The sequence below is a fragment of the Elephantulus edwardii genome, unplaced genomic scaffold, assembly GCF_000299155.1.
Source record: "Elephantulus edwardii isolate Elephantulus edwardi_28Jun2011 unplaced genomic scaffold, EleEdw1.0 scaffold00064, whole genome shotgun sequence".
Taxonomy (NCBI): Eukaryota; Metazoa; Chordata; class Mammalia; order Macroscelidea; family Macroscelididae; genus Elephantulus; species Elephantulus edwardii.
In genome coordinates this window covers 11,235,719-11,252,407 of record NW_006399814.1, presented here as the reverse complement: position 1 = coordinate 11,252,407, position 16,689 = coordinate 11,235,719, and positions in this window count along the sequence as shown.

The window sequence follows — 16,689 nt, the reverse complement described above, 5'->3', positions numbered from 1 at the left end:
TTTTTGGATAATCTTCAGTAGAATCTTGCTTGCATGTGAAATCAATGATATTGTGTTGCCAGGCCACCGACTTGGCAGCATAAAGGTGGTGTGGTTGAGGTCCAGAAGTGGGGCTTAGGGGTGGAGGGTTCTAGGCCTTTAGTGTGAGAATTCTCCTGTATCTGGGGACCCTACCACTAGTCAAGAGACTTCTTGCTCAAATCAATAGGTTAGTCCCTGTTGCTGTCCACCCTCAGCACTCACAATGTACAGACCACCATGCCCATTGTGGGCGGTAAATAGGGGAGGAGAGGATATATGTGTGACTCTGAGTCTTGCTGTCCCTAGGCTTCATCTGCTTCTTCATGACAGGGTAGGCACAATGAAAGGAGACCCTCCGCCTTGACAGATCTTTTCTGACTGGTTTATTTTGCTCTCTTATTTTTGCTAACTCATCTTCGTTATTGTTGTTGTGTACCATCAAGTTGGAATTGACTCATAGCTGATCCTTTCGCTAGCTTTCAGAGGCTGTAAGTTGCATGGTAGGAGATTGCCCATCTTTTTCTTCAAGGAGCAACTGGTGGATTTGAACCATATGCCCTTAGGTTGGCAGCACACCTTCTTTCTTCTATACCACCAGAGCAACCCAACTCATCCTCAGAACCACCTGTTTGGAATTAAAAGTTTTGCTTCTGTTGTGGTTCTCCCAAACTAGACCAGACCCTCTGGGTTGGAATCTGTCTTTCTCATGCTGGCTGGGGTTAGGGGGCATTATAAAGCATTGTGTGAGACTGTGTACATGGAGCACCCGGTCCACAGAAACAACTGCCTTTGCACTCCTGCCCTGTGGCCACCTGTGGCTTGCACGTCTTACAGTGGCCCGTGAGAGGCAGCCCTGCAAGTTTTTTCTCGATGTCTCTGAGGCTTGCTGCTCTAAGGCGTCAGGAGTTGGTTGTGAGTTTATCTCTGGATGTGGTGCAGGAGGGCCATGGCCTGAGGCAGGTGGTTGGAGGAACTTGGTGGTCAGCTTAGGATGAGACTCCTTCCCCACGAGATTTTGCTCTTGGTAAGTGAGACCAGGTAAGCCTCACTTAGGCTCCCATTACTTTGCTCTACCTGTGAGGTGGCCCCTGTCTTAATCTTCCTTAGTCTGGGAAGGGAACTCTCAACACTGAAGCTTATTGCTCTCAGATCTCAGTCATAGCTGATGCTCTTTGAAGGCTGTAAATCACATGGGAGACAATAGGCCATCTTTCTCCTGCTGAGTAATTGGTGGATTTGATTATTAGATAGAACTGCCATGTTTGAGCTAGCAAATATTAGGAGATGACTCCCTCCAGCAGGGCAAGATGGCATTATCTCAGGGCCCCGCTGGGTTTGGACAGCCTAAAGAGGCCTTAGAGCCCTTCGGATGGATGGGCTTCCTGCGGTTCAACTCCCTGCTCAGTTTCGTCTTCCCAAATTCCCCTAGAAGCGATTTTTGCACCCTAGAGGGTTTTGTGGTGAGGTCATGTCTTAGCTGAGTGGTAATTTCCAAGTTGAAGTGGGCAATTTCCAGGCAGCCTGGTCGTGGCTGGAGAGTGGACAGGCTGTGTGGGGTGTCGTGCCATCTTCTGGGGCCATGATCCAAGAGAGAGAAGGCCTGAGGGGCCAAGGGGGAAGCTGTCACTAGGGTTGTCTGGAAGCCCACCATTGCTGCAAGGTGTGAGAGTAGAATCAGAATTTCACGCCAGTCACAGTTGCCAAACCCCTGTCCACCTTCTTCATCTCTGGGGAGGAGGGCACCTTTTGGCTCTGGGTGTGGCTTGCTGCAGGCTTTCAGCTTTGGGGTGCAGATCTGGCCTCCCTGACCTGGCAGGCAGTCTTTAATCCCTCTTTTGTATCCTTGGGCTGGGATACGAGTTCATGAGGGATGAGGATATCTGGGCTATGTAATTAAGCCACATGCTTTTCACAGAGAGCCAATTTTGGGTTCATGGATCCTACTTGCTGGCTTTTCCAAGCCATTGTCCTGCTCTGGGCCAATGGACTAATTACAAGGTACAGACTCTGTGGCACTTCAGTGAGCCCCGAGGTTGTGCTGCGTCCTCCTGTGCTGTGCTGTTTGCACTGGGAGCAGACAAGGTCTACCTGCCACCTGCTGGCCTGGGAGCTGCTGCGAGGGACAGGACATTGGCTGCTGCAGTGATAGTTTTGTGTGACCTGACAGGTCAGAGGGTTCTCTTGGAGTTGGCCTGGTGAAGGGGTGTAGGAGTCAGGACAGTGGGGCTCGTTGCTGGGGGAGATGACTGAGTTCTTCAAGTGTGATCAGCTTGTACCTGCCTATGAGTGGGCTGCATATGGGGAAGGAAGAAACACAGATGGGGACAGAGCACTGGCTGTGGGGTCTCGAACGTACACGAGAAAGTGCCTTCTGGGCCTATAGACCACAGTGCTGCTCCCAGAAGTGCCTGTGGAGCTCTTGCTAACATGCCTGGTTGTCTGCCTGGGACTTTGTGGTCTTGGTGTTGTGGAAGGTCTCCCTCTGTTATTCTGCAGAGTGTTCTGGGGTTGAATGTTACAGTTATGAGCAATAGTGTACCATGATCGAGGTGCCCCCACACCCCAGCTGCTGTCATGGTGAATGACAGCTATAAATCACAGGCCCAGCTTTCCAGATGGCCAGAGATGTACTTCCACACTTACTGTCTAACGGGAGCCTGGATGCGCACAGTGTACCAGGAACAGCTCCTGAGCCCTGAGTTTGGTTCCAAATGAAGATGGTAATTGTTGCAGGTGTTACATTTAAGAGTAGAATGGAAAGGATGGTTTACTTAGTTAAAATATCTCTTTTTTCTTTTTTCAAAGAAAAAGTGTCTGTCAACCTTTTTGCTACGAAGAAGTGCGATTGGGGAGCTCGTTAGAGGCAAGGATAGTGAAACTTCATTTCACGTACTTTGGGCAGATTGATTTTTGGGGACAAAGTGGCTGCTGCAATAGACTTGAGCACGGTGGAGGTTGTGAGGACAGCGCAGAATAGGGCAAGGTTCAGATCTGTTGATCATACCATTGCAATGAGTGGTAATCAACTTGATGACACCTAACAACAATAATCCACAAGCATATTTTCCCTCCCAGATCTACTCCCAGGAAACAGGGGGCAGTCTGAATTATATCTGAAGGTGGAGGATAGGAAATGCCACTTAGAGATGTTTCAGCCTTTTCCTTGGCCTCTGTCATCCCGAAAAACATCAGGGTAATATCAGCTAACATTGTGGAGAGTCAGCATGTGAAACGTCTCCTGGGCCCTTGATGTGCAGCATTTTAATTCTCAGACGACCTTTTGTGGTGGTTGCTATTGTGAAACTACTGGCAGGTAAGGGGACTGGGGCCTAGAGAGGGCAAATGACATGTCTAAGATTGCACATTGAGGAATTATTGGCCAGGACTTGAAAACCACTCCCAGACCCCTTTTGCCTCCAGGAAGGGCCAACCAGCATCCTCAGCTGGGGTTTTTCTGGTCACTGAGTCACACAGGAAGTGGCCCGAGGTCAAAATCTGGCTATGTTGTACTGGGTGGCTGTCACTGACAAAGCCCATGCAGATTGCTAAATGATCTCACAAACTTTTCTTCCCTGTGAGTCACCTGCCCAGCTCTCCTGTCCTGGGCACCTGCCTGTTGCAAGATCAGGGACAGTAGGACAAGCTACCTAGCAGAAACTGACTTTGTTTATAAACTGCAAATTTCAACCTTGTTTCAACAAAGCGTAATTGGGCCCCACAAGGTACAGCAGTATTTCTGGTTATGATATGCATTCCTTTGTCATGTCAGGTGACATCCCAGCGTCAGGCATCAGAGGTGGTGTGGGCTTGCCCTCTGAGTGGTCAGCAACATGGTGGTGGCTGTGGGTCTCAGAGAAAAGCAGTCACAGGAATAGGGCAAGTCCTGCAGGGACACCCTGGGAGCTCTGGGTCCTGCATTGGTGAGCACTTTGTCTGCAGCAGATGAACTCTGCCAGAGTGAGCTTCTGTGGTCTGGGTGGAAATGTGGGGATCCTTGACACAGACACTGGATCCTGGTTAGGCTATCAGTCCCACAGGGCCTAGCCAGGGCTGCCTTGGGGCCTAGTCAATGCTTGTTCCTAGTTGTTGATTTTGGGATTTAAAGAAAAATAAATTGTGGACTATGCCTACACTATGGCTTCGCCTCACATGCTCCCGGCACGTTGCTAAGAGGAGCTATTTCTTGGAGAAAGACATGATACTTTGAGGAGTGGAGGTCCGGCAAAGGAGAGAAAGACCCTCGACCAGGTGGATTGACGTGGTGACTGCCACAATGGGCTCTCTTTAATGTGTCTGGAAGTGTGAGGATGGCACAGGATAGGATGGATCTGTTGTTCATAGGGTCACGATGGGTTGTACTTAGACTGATGGCACACAACAACAACAACAACAACAACATGCGTGCACTTGCACAGAGGTCAAGTTTTCAGTGCTGTCAGTGGACTGGTCTCCTTTACCTCAAGGTGGTCTTATGAGTGACCTAACTCAAGACCCCTCCCCAAGCTCTCCTGCTCCCTCTGGGCTCTGTGCCTTTGTGGGTGCTGCCTCCCCTCTCCTCCCTCCTTAGTCCTGACATGGACAATTTCTACTTAAGCTTCAGGTCCTAGTCGGAATCCTTCCCTTTAGGCTTTGTCTGATCTACACGAAGTCTCAGAGAGTATGCTTCCCTGGCGTCTTGAGGAACCAATGATCGATCATACTGTGTAGAATAAGTGAAGTGGCAGCTCTACCACCTTCAGTGACAAGGACACTTTTATCTTGTTGTTTGTAGTTGTGTGCTGTTGAGTTGCTTGCGACTCATAGTGGCCCTATGTACAATAGCCCTGAAACCTGCTCTATCCTGTGCTAACTTTACTGTCTCTGACACACCTATCCTCATTACCCAAGTCACTGAATCAATCCATCTCATTGAGGGTCTTCTTCTCTTTTTCTGTCCCTCCACTCTTCCAAGCATGATATCCCTCTCCAAGGACTGGTCCCTCCTTGCAACATGTCTAAAGTATGTCCTACAAAACTTCAGAATCCTTGCCTCCAAGGAGAAGCCTGATTTTACCCCCTCCAAGACAAAACTGTTTGTTCTCTTAGCAGTCCATGTTATATTCAACACTCTTTACCAGCACCACAGCTCAAGGGCATCAATTCTCTATCATCCCTGGTCATTGTCTAGCTCTCTGATGCAGAAAAAGCGATTGTGAAGACTCTGACCTGGCTTAGGCACACCTTAGTCTTCAGACTGATATCATTGCTCTTCAGTACTCTGGAGAGGTCCCTGACAGCTGACTTTCCCCAGTGCAATTAGTCTCTTGATTTCCTAGCTGCTGGTACCATGAATGTTGATTGTTTTGAATGCTTGTATCTGGAATGAGGTACAGTAATAACAATACTGAGTGACAATAAGATTCAATGCCTGGAACTGGTATCAGCATTTCACAAGTTTTTACTTACTTCTCACATCAACCCTGAGAACCAGGCACTCTTTTTGCCACCATTTAATAGATAAGAAAATAGGCACAAAGGGTTTAACGTGGAGTTGTGGAGTGAAAAGATTTACTCGAGTCCTAGACCTAATATCCAGATTGTAACCTAATCTGGAAAAAAGTCTTTGCATATATAATGAGTAAACATGAAGTTATGCTGGAGTAGGGAGAATTCTACTTTACTATTATTAACATCTTTGTAAGAAGAGGCGAATTCCATGTGATGATGAAGCCAGAGACTGGACTGATATGTCTGTATGACAAGGAATGCCAAAGTTTGCTGGCAACACCAAGAACTAAGAGTCTATGTGACACATATTCCCTCAGATCCTTCACCTTTATTTGGACTTCTACTTTCCAGAGGTTGTGAGGATAGCACAAGATTCAGATCTGTTGTTCATAGAGTTGCTATGAGTAACAACAACTTTCTGACAGAGCCTCCAGAATTTTTTCTTATTTCTTTAAAATTTTATTAATCCTTCTCTGACCCTATTTCTCCATGAATGAAAACAAGAAAAATACTCATACTGATAGATAAAAATACATTTTACACAACACACTAAACCAATCCTTGCTACCTTCCCAAAGAATTGGCTTAATCTCAGTATTAAAGGTCAAATAAGACAAAATTTCAAGACTTTAGAATTCATTTCTCAAATTCCAGAATTTTGATGGTGTAGGAGTTGCTCTCTTAACCCAAAGATGATGCTGCCCTGTGGTTCAAATTCACCAGCGGCTCTGGGGAGAAAGACAGGCAGTCTTTTCCTATGCGATCAACAGCCCCAAAAATTTCCCTGGAGGGTCAGCTACAAGCCGATTCCGACTCCATAGCAATGAGTTTTGACAGTCTTCAGAACTGTGAGCAAATAAATTACATTTTTTATGATCCTTTTAACCAAAACCAACTAAAGCTATGATTCCAACACATGGTTGACTTGCGTTCCGGAAACCATAAACCTTTACAGAAAGAAACTGTTTATCTTTCTCCCTACGAGCAGCTGGTGGATTCAAGTTGCCTACCTTGCTCAGCTCCACAATCAACACTCTTGGAACCAGAAATAAAAAAAATCAAAAGATGAATTGCATTGGGGGTGTCTGCTGTCAGGGATCTCTCTAAAGAGCAGTGATATCAGTCTAGAGACTAAGATGTGCCTGACTCAAACCATGGTCTTCACAATTTTTTGCTACACATCAGAGAGCTGGACAATGACTAAGGATGACAGAAGAATTGATGCCTTTGAGTTGTAGTGCAGGAGAAGAGCATTGAACATACCATGGATTTCCAGGAGAACAAAGAGTTCTGTCTTAGAGAGGGTGAAACCAAGTTTCTTATTGGAGGCAAGGATTTTGAAGCTCCGTCTCACATACTTTGGGTATGTGGTCAGGAGCAACTGGTCCTTAGAGAAGGACATCATGCTCAAAAGGGTGGAGGGACAGTGTAGGAGAAGACGACCCAGGATGAGATGGATTGACATAGTAGTTGGGGTAATAGCGGTAGGTGTGTCAGAGTCAGTGAGACTGGCTCAGGATAGAGCAGGTTTCAGAACTATTATATATAGGGTCACACTATGAGTCACAGGCAACTCGATGGCACATAACAACAACCACCATTTTGCAGTTGCACCCCAATATGTAACATATCAAGGCTTCTTCTAAGGTATTTAGTTTCTGGTCATTTGTTACAGCAGCTCCAGGCAACTGAAAGACCTAGTAACCCATTCTTTGAGCTGGGATTCAAACCTAAGCAATATTGCTAGTTCTTTACACACACACACACACACACACACACACACACACCCCTAAGCAATATTGCTAGTTCTTTACACACACACACACACACACACACACCCCACACACACACTTTATAAAATATATAATGCAAAAGTTGCCACTATATGCTGATCAGAATTTCAAATTCTCCTCCTGGCCTCCAGACTTTCTGGAGCCATGAAGGTTGCAGGAGCTCCTGAAACTCCTGCTCTGAGATAATCTTTAAACCTTAAACCAAAAATACCCTCACAAGTCTTTTTCAAACCAAACAATAGTTTAGCTTCACCAGTAAAAAATGTCTGCCTTGAGCATTGTGTTCTCTTAAGAACTATCTATATGGGATCCAGTTGATAACAGAAGCTTGAAAGATTAGATAGTGACTATAGCGGGAAGTGAGTTTAAGTTAGTGGGGGAAGAACAAGCCAGAAAAGGCTGACACTGCTCCAAGAATGTACTAGAAGATTAAATGGTAGAGGGAGGGAATAAAAACCAAAGCCCATTGCTATTGTAACCATTTTAAAGTATACAATTCAGTGGCATTAATATTTACCTTGTTATGTAATTTTGCCACTTTCTGTTTCCTAAACCTTGTCATCATCACAAACAGAAACTCAGTACCCATTAAACAATAACTTCTTAGCTCCCGATCCCTGCTACTTTCTGTCTCTATGTAGTATGAAGTATTCCAGATCATTTATAGACATGGAATCATATAAAAATGTCAGGCTGCCTCTCATGGGTGATATTTTAACAACATCCATTCTTCCTCCAAAGTATGTTGGTATAGGGTGAGGGGGTTTGGCTAAGGTGGTGAATGGCCGGGCGACTATGGCCTGCAGTGACCATGAGCTCCATGAGAGCGGGGACATGGACTGCTTTGTATCATTGGTTTCTGTGTGAAGCCTGGGACATGGGACTAGTTGTTTTGGAGTCTGAGCTCAGAGTTTTCAAGGACCCATTTATTATTATTTTTTTAAATCTGGCCGTTCTTATGTTTTATAATTTTGTTCTACCTTATCTCCCACTCTAGCCAGGACTTTTTAGTGTGATCCCTTTTAGAGTGGTCAGCAGTAGTAGTAGCAGGGTGAAAAAACCAGTAGACAGCTACTAGACCTGGAGTAGGGCTCATTTTTTGGGAGTAGATCACCAGGCATTTCTTTTGAGGTACTTCTGTGTGCACTGTGGTAACCAGCTTCTTGGTTAGCTGCTGAGGGCTTAATCATTTACACCACTCAGTGACTCAGTAGTTGCTCAGTAAATATTCTCTATCTCATTGAATGACATGCACGGGGTTTCCCTCCTTTGCCAGCTACATCCCTAAACCTAGCCCTGGAACTTGGGCCTCATGAACCAGGAATCCCTGTTGGGGGCTGTCAGGTGAGGGTTTGGCCGCGGGCATGTGGACGTGTGAGGCAGTGCGAGAACCACAGCTAGCACGCTTCGTGCCCCCATTTCCGGTCTCGTGGGGGTCGTGGGGAGGCACCTACACCCCCTGACAGGACACGGAAGCCACCTTTGTCCTAGAGTGAGGCTGTCTGGGCACATTAGCCCACAGGGCCCTGGGCCTGAATTTCTGAGCTGCAGTCCTTTGGTGCAGTCCCCAACAGGAAAGGAGGTGTTGGTTTCAGAAAGTGAGGTTTTGTTTTCCCTGCACCATGGAGTGAAGGGATGTGGGTGAACTCCTGTCCAACCCCTCCCATCTGCCCTCACAGTGAGCAAACACAACCCTGCAGTTAGTAGCGCGTTGGAGTGGCCTTTTGTTGGGCACACCTGGCTCAAACATCTCTCGGGCGGGCAGGAGTGACTGTGTCAGTCCCTCTTTCCCCGCATAGCAGCACGGAGTCATGTCGAACATTCTTGTTTGGGCTATGACAGCTGTGTCAGTTCCTGGCCTCATTCGGAGGCAGAAAGCACGTTGGCTGTGAGGTCTAAACCTGTTGCCTGCTGGCCTTCCTGCCTGTCCAAACGGCACAGCCCTGACCTGGGCTGTGGCCTTCACACTGGCTTCTACTGCCCAGCTCACCACACATCTCCTGTCCTAGAGCCACACCTTGTAACAGCTTCCGGTTCCTTTTAAGAAACCCAGAACCCTCTTTAGATGTTGTTGTTGCTCACCGCTGTGGAGCTGACCTTGACTCATGATGACCTCATGCACCAAACTGGATTATCATGATCCATCGTGTTTTCATGGGCTGTGGGTTTTTTTGTTTTTTTGTATACAGCTTGCTGCAAGGATTTTCTTCCTAGTCCTTCTTGGCCCAGAAGCTTCCCTGAATCCTCTTCAATACACCAGCATGCAAGCCTGTACTTGGCGGCTGTTCTCGAGGTGCAGTTCTCATGTGTGGAAGGTGACAGTTCTGTCACAGAACCTCCACAGTCCCTCCCCACTCCCTTTTAAATGAGTTATGCATTTGAGTCACTGGGCTAAGTCATTATCCCAAACGTCCTGTGGGGGACACTGACCACAGCCAACTTTGATTTCCTCATCGTTTATGCTGAAGTCAGCAGCAACAAGCCCGAGAAAGGGCAGATCAAAGACAGCTTTCACTGGCCCTTGAGTGCAGAATTTGGGAATACATAATTAAGCTGTTCAAGAAAATCATGTTCGAGAATTCTCTTTTGTACTAATAAGTCACATCACCTTCTTAAAACTCAAACCTCGCTCACCTTAGGCTTGTTATTAAAATGATAATTGGTGGTGTCTTTTCCTCTATGTAAACTAGCTACACAATGGCTGTTAAGTAAAGAGAGGAACTGTAATTTATCTTAAGATTCAGGGATTTCATATTTGCAAATAGGCAGCAATTATGAAATGAATACTGCAATTATAACCACTCTAAAAAATGAATGAGGTGGTACCCTGTTGGTTTTCTGGTAGAAAGTAAAATATCTCAGTTTTGACCAAGCTCAAAGGGGTCCCAGGTCATCCAGCTCACCCTCAGCCCTGTTACCTCTCCTGAGTTCTTGGATGCTGAATTAGCATGATTAAAAGTTCCAGCTTCAGGATAACTAGTAAGATGTGTATAGATGTCTAGAAGGGGGGAGACAAAAGAAAAGAGTAGAAATCTTTAGGATAACAGAATTTAGTAGGTGGATGGGGGAGGAGCTGGTGAAGGAATAGGAAAGATTCCATGGGGCTTCAGAAAGATGGGGAATTAATAGGACCCTCCAGCAAGTTTTCACAGGGAGTTAATTACGTGGAACAAGACTGCCCAGCCTGCTCCCACAGAGCACCCGGTGGATTCAAACTACACGCCTGTGGGATTGCAGCACAACTTCTTAGCACTAGGCCATCAGAGAACCTTAATGATAGGCATAGATCAACAGTAATTGATAACATAAAATACAATATGTATGAATGATTGTATGAAACACAGTATCAATGAAAGATTGTATAAGACACAATGTATGTGAATGAAGTACAATATAAAAGTATGATTGTATGCAAACCAAGAAAAAAAGTTAAAAGTTTTTAAAAAAGTTCCAGCTTCACCTGGTTGCTGAGGAAGAGATGAGGTAGCCCCTTTTTTCAAGTGAGCAGGTACGTTTTCCAAGAAGCCAGGGAACAGGGACTCAGAGGAGCTCAGGCTTGAAGATTTATGGGCAAAGCCCACAAGAGCCTGCACCCAGCACAGCCACGCCAAGCCCGGGCTTCTCTGACCTTCTTCATCTGTCCCTTACATGAGGGGTAGGTATGGAGACAGCCCCTGCCCACTGATGACCTGCAAGGCTGTGCCCCTCAGAACCAGAGAGATCCTTCATTGGGAATCGTCTTTGGGTTCTGTGAGATCTGGCCCCTGCTAACAATACACCCAGGAGAGCATGCTACGTCTTCCCTGTTTCCTTTTTGGAAACACATCCTGGAACCCACAATTAGGTCCCACAGAATGAGTTATCTTTATCCAGTGATGTGTTTTTGTAAGAGACAGTTTTAACTCTCGGGCACAAGCATTCTTGAGGGCATCCATAGGAACATCTCAGGACTTGCTAGATGTTTTCAGCCTGATCTGGGCTCCGGGTAGGTGGTCTGATGTGAACAGTTTTCCCACAGCTGGATGGTAAGGAATTCAGAAATGCTGAACGTAGCCTGACATCTGACCTGTCTGGGGAAATACAGATGGAAAATAGGACTCAGTTTCATAGTTCATGGGCCTCTTTTCTCAGTGTGGATACAGCTTTAGTGTTATGTGACCCTTTTAACAAAAATGGTGCCTTGATTATAGCTAAACTTGGATAGAGAAAAATTTACAGTCTTGACAGGAATATGAAGAGAAAAGAACTTCCTGGCCTTGATTATGAAACAAATCAGGTAGCATAACATTTCTTTTTCTTATATGTACCTTATCTTCTTACCCTAAGCTTTGTGAGATGAAGGGTACTCCTGTCCTCTGCTCTCTGCAGCACTTCTGGCCCCTGAACTCTATCTGGCTTAGAGGGATGCTCAGTGTGAACAAATCTTTGTAAGACAACAAAACCTCTCCATGTTTGCCGGAAGATGTCCTTGTTGGAATGAGAAGTGCTTTGTGGATGTATACCTTTGGGTAGGGTCTGAGATTTCCTGCTAAATGCTTCCTCCTCCTGAGGGACCCAATAAGGACCTGTACCCACCAAGCCATCCTTTTGAGTCTTGTTACCCAGCTGCAGGCAGAGCAATAACTGCCGATGTTTGAGGATGCTGACGGAGAGGCCCCTTGGTGGCACAAATTGTTTGCTCTACAACCAAAAGGTTGACTGTGTAGAGAGGTCAGGAGGGTGATGCTTCATCTCTCATACTTTGGGCATGTTGTTAGGAGCAGCTATTCCTTGGGGAGGGATATCCAGCTTGGAAAGCTGGAGGGTCAGGGAAGGAGAGGAAGACTCTCAATGAGATAGATTGACACTGTCTGTGACAATGGGCTCAAGTAGATCAGAAGGTGTGAGCATGACACAGGATAGGACAGCATTTAGAGCTGTTGTTCATAGGGTCCCTGTGAACTGTACTTGACTCAACGGTACCTGACAACAGCAACAACTGTGTCTCTGCAGAAGAAAGGCTTAGTGAGCCGCTTCCACAAGACTACAACCAAGAAGACCTCGTGAAGCAGTTTGACTTTACAGTGCTACATTACAGGTTACCAGGAAGCAGAGTTGACTTGATGAGTTTATTTAGCTTTTCGGTTTTACGTTTAAGACTTTTACTCTTTTTGTCATTAACACTATCTGGTCTCTCTGGGTAGTGCTGGGAGCTCTGGTGGCGCAGTCCATAGAGTGTTGTGCTGCTAACCAAAAGGCTGCATCTCCAGCAGTTCGAATCCCCCAGCTGCTCCCTGGGAGAAAGGTGAGTTGTCTCTTACAGCTTTGTAGACCAAATGGGAAGGAGCTCTGCAGACAGAGTCCTCGTCTTCAGGAAGCTGCGTTCCTAACCCACCTACGGCACCTCTCTGCGGTAGAAAGATGGGCTATCTCTTCTCATGTGATTACAGCCTCTGAAAACTCACTAGAGGGTCAGTTATCAGTCAGTTCTAACTCAACAGCAATGAGGGTTTTTGTTTTTGTGTCGTTTCTTTCCCCCCAAAAAATTTAAGGCCGATAGAGTCCCCAGGAGTGGGAACCAGCTCAGTAGAATTGAGTTTTGAGATGATCCATAAGCCAGAGTTTGCCCCTTAGCTGTAGATGTCTAGATGTCTATATACGACACATAAATAACAAAGGTCAGTTTATTCTGATAGCTTTTTATAAATTGCTACTTGAGTGAAGGTTTATAAAGCAAATTGGTTTTCCGTTTAACTATTCATACATGTTCTGTTTTACATTAATTACAATACCCTTAATGTAATCTTGTTCTTCCCACGTCCTTCTTGTGAATCTCATTCCCATTTATCCTTCCATCCTTCCCTTTCCTGGATTCTGGACCTTTTTCACTCATGGGTAAATGCAATTCTTTTGACCTTATGTTGTTGACTTTCTAAGGAGTGATGTCACACGGATGTCATTGTTCATCTTATGAAAAACCAAACCCACTGGGGTTGATTCCTCCCTTGGGTTTCTGAGGTTGTAAATTTTCACAGGAGTTGATTGCCCATCTTTCTACTGCAGAGTAACTGCAGATTTGAACCTGTGACCTTTGGAGTAGCAGTACAACACGTAATGTATTAACCTTCCAGCACTCCTTATTCACCTTGTAGACCTACCTATAGTGTTAAAGCACAAATGTTAAGAGTACCATAGTGGGTATGTTGTCTTGTTTGCTTATCTGAGGTCATATCAGATACAAACTAAGTAAATGAAGCTTGTTTTCAGGGAAGCTGGTGGACTTTTCTGTTACCTTGTTGATGTGTGAGGCCAGGACATTGAAGGTGAGGCTGGTTGCCATAAATCATCCTGAACAGAGAACGGGGCTGGCTACGGTATGTGCACGCAGACAAACCCTTCATGTTCTGTGGAACTTGTGCTCCTAGGTTGCTAATGGGCGTGTGTGTTTTCTTTTAAAAATGAACTTCTCTGAGAAGAATTCCTTCTTGGGGGTTAAATAACTGACGTGGCATTGACTGTAGGCAGATTAAAACTGCTGTGTGTGTGTGGTTGATCCTAGGTATGGATATGGGGATCTCTGAGAGACTTGGGGTCGGGCTCCGTGACACTCATGCTTAACTGAGAAGGTAGCACTAAACTACAGAGGCTAACACTCTGTCTGACTAGGCTCCCACCGCCCGATACCTGAGAGAGAGATGAAGGTCCAAGCGCCCGTCTTAGCTCCTTCGTGGCTGTAGCCTGGAATGAACACTTCTGAGCAGACACCTCCAAACATTGGCTGTCTTTTCTGCAGGGTTGATGGGCTAGCAGAACTCTGAAGAGGAGGATCAAAACACACACACACACACACACACACACACACACACCCCTTTCCCACTATCCCAGCCCCTCACTCTCCCTCTGAATAATCAGGGTCCCATCATCACGAATATGTACGGTATTGGGGGCTCCACAGATGGGAGCCTGCATTAGCAGCTGAGAAGGCCACGTGGTGACAGCTGCCCTCGGCCTGCACAGTGGTATGTACCCAGCACGGGTTCGGGCTGATGTGAGTCATCGCGGGCCTGGGAAACGCGCTGGTGATGATGGATGGTGCGGGTGCTCACGGGCTCCCCTGACACTATTTGCACAAACCGGGAACTCAAACCAACGGGGGATTTTTCATGAGCTTATATAAGTCAGTTGGCAACACACGGCACCCCAGCTGTGTGGCATGACAGGACAGAGCCGTGCAATCCTGTTTAGAAACAGGTGACTTTCAGAACCAGTTTGCCTGTGTCAGGACTTGAAATGGTTTGCTCTGCCCTTCTGTTGTCATAACCCCCCTTTTCTCTTTGCCTTTCTCTTTGTAAAAACTTTCTTTGCGAAAGGATCCTCATAACTGGGACAGTAGGGCTACTGTTGCTTCCAGCAGCCGCCCAGGGGGTTTGCTTTTCTTTGGGACGCTGACTTCCTTGACAGACGTGTCAGGGAGGGAACCGCAGGTGTGTGGGACTGATGCAGGGGGATGGGTGCAGGAGTGGGAGTGGGAGACGGGGCAGTGCACACCCAGGTGGTCGCCAGGGGTCCCTCCTGGCACTGTGAGAGTCAGACGTGGTGTCGACAGGGACTAAGTGTGTGCTCACGCCACACTTCACCAGTATTGTGCACACAGTAGGCATCTGTTTGCTCCTTCCATCAGCCCTATTAGCCAGCTCTGGTGACTTTGTGGTAATGAGTTGTGATTCCAGTCTGAAAGGCGGTTCAGATCTACCAGCAACTTCATGGGAGAAAGATGGACAATCTTCTCCTGTACTATTTACTGCCTTTGAAGACCTATTGAAGAGTCAGCAATGGGTTGGCTCCGACTTGGTACACAACAATAACCTATTGAGAGGCAGGCAGGATTATTGCCACATACACATAGGACAGGGTCAAAGGGGCCACGTGGCCTCCCAAAGTCCCCCCAGATCATCAGAGCAGAGTTAACCTGGACCCTGACAGGCTATGTTAGGTCCCACACACCTGCTGCCAGGTTCCAGACTGGCCCTCCTGGCTTCCTCCTGAAAGCTTCAGGGGCAGGGAGAGACTTCTGAATGGGAACTCAAAATGTGGGTTTTGAGACCACATTTAAGGGCTTAGGAATCATGGGTCATTCTGACACATCTGATCACATCCCATCACTGGTCGCTGTTGAGATTATGCAAGCCACCTGTGGAATAGTCCATAGGGGGTTGTGCGAATAACCCAAAGGCTGTGCTGTTCTGGCAGTTTGACTCTACAGGGACAAGAGTCTCAGCCAGGCTGTTGTTCTAGATAGGACGTGATTTTCCACTTTCAAAATTTAGTAATTTAGTCATCTAAAGACACGGAACAAGTTTAAAAAATAACAGCATATTCTCATAATTAAACTTGGTGACAGAAATGAAGCTGGAGATAGAATGATTGAATTTTGCACAATCAATGACTTATTCATTGTAAATACGTTTTTAAAGAGGCATAAGTGCAGGTTATACACATGGATTTCACTGGATGGTATGCATAGGAATCAGATTGATTACATCTGTGGAAAGAATCGCTGGAGAAGCTCAATATCAGCTGTGAAAACTAGGCCAGGAGCTGATTGTGGAACAGACCACCAACTACTCATATGCAAATTTAGGCTGAAGTTGAGGAAAATGAAACCAAGTCCATGGGAGCCAAAATATGACTTTGAGTCTATCCCACCTGAATTTCAGAACCATCTTAGGAACAGGTTTGAGGCCTTGAACTCTAATAAGCGAAGACCAAATGAGTTGTGGGAGGATGTCAAAGGTATCAACCAGGAATAGTACAAACAGTCATTACAAAGACAGAAGAGAAAAAAAAAAGACCAAAATGGATGTCAGAACAAACTCTGAATATTGCACTGGAGCACAGAGAAGCCAAAGCACAAGGAAGAATTCAAGATACTAAAGAGCTAAATAGAAGATTCCAAAAGGCAGCATGGGAAGACAAAAGTAAAATATTACAGTGCAAGGAGCTGGAGTCAGAAAATCAAAAGGGCAGAACTTGTTCAGCATTTCTTAAGCTCAAGGAATTGAAGAACAAATTCAAACCTCGAGTTGCTATAATCAAGGATGCTTTAGGCAGAATATTAAATGATTCTGAAGTATTAAAAGAAGATTGAAAGAATATACTGAGTATTGAAAGGAATTGGCAGACATAGAAGAATTTAATGAAATAACATATGAGCAAGAGCCTATGGTGATGAAGGAAGAAGTTCCAGCTTCTTTGAAGGAAATAGCAAAAAACAAGGCCCCAGGAATAGATGGTATACCAATTGACATATTCCAGCTAACAGATGCTGCCCTGGATGGGCTCACCAAGTTGTGCCAGGAAATCTGGAGAAAACCACTTGGCCAACTGACTGGAAGAGTGTGGAAACTAT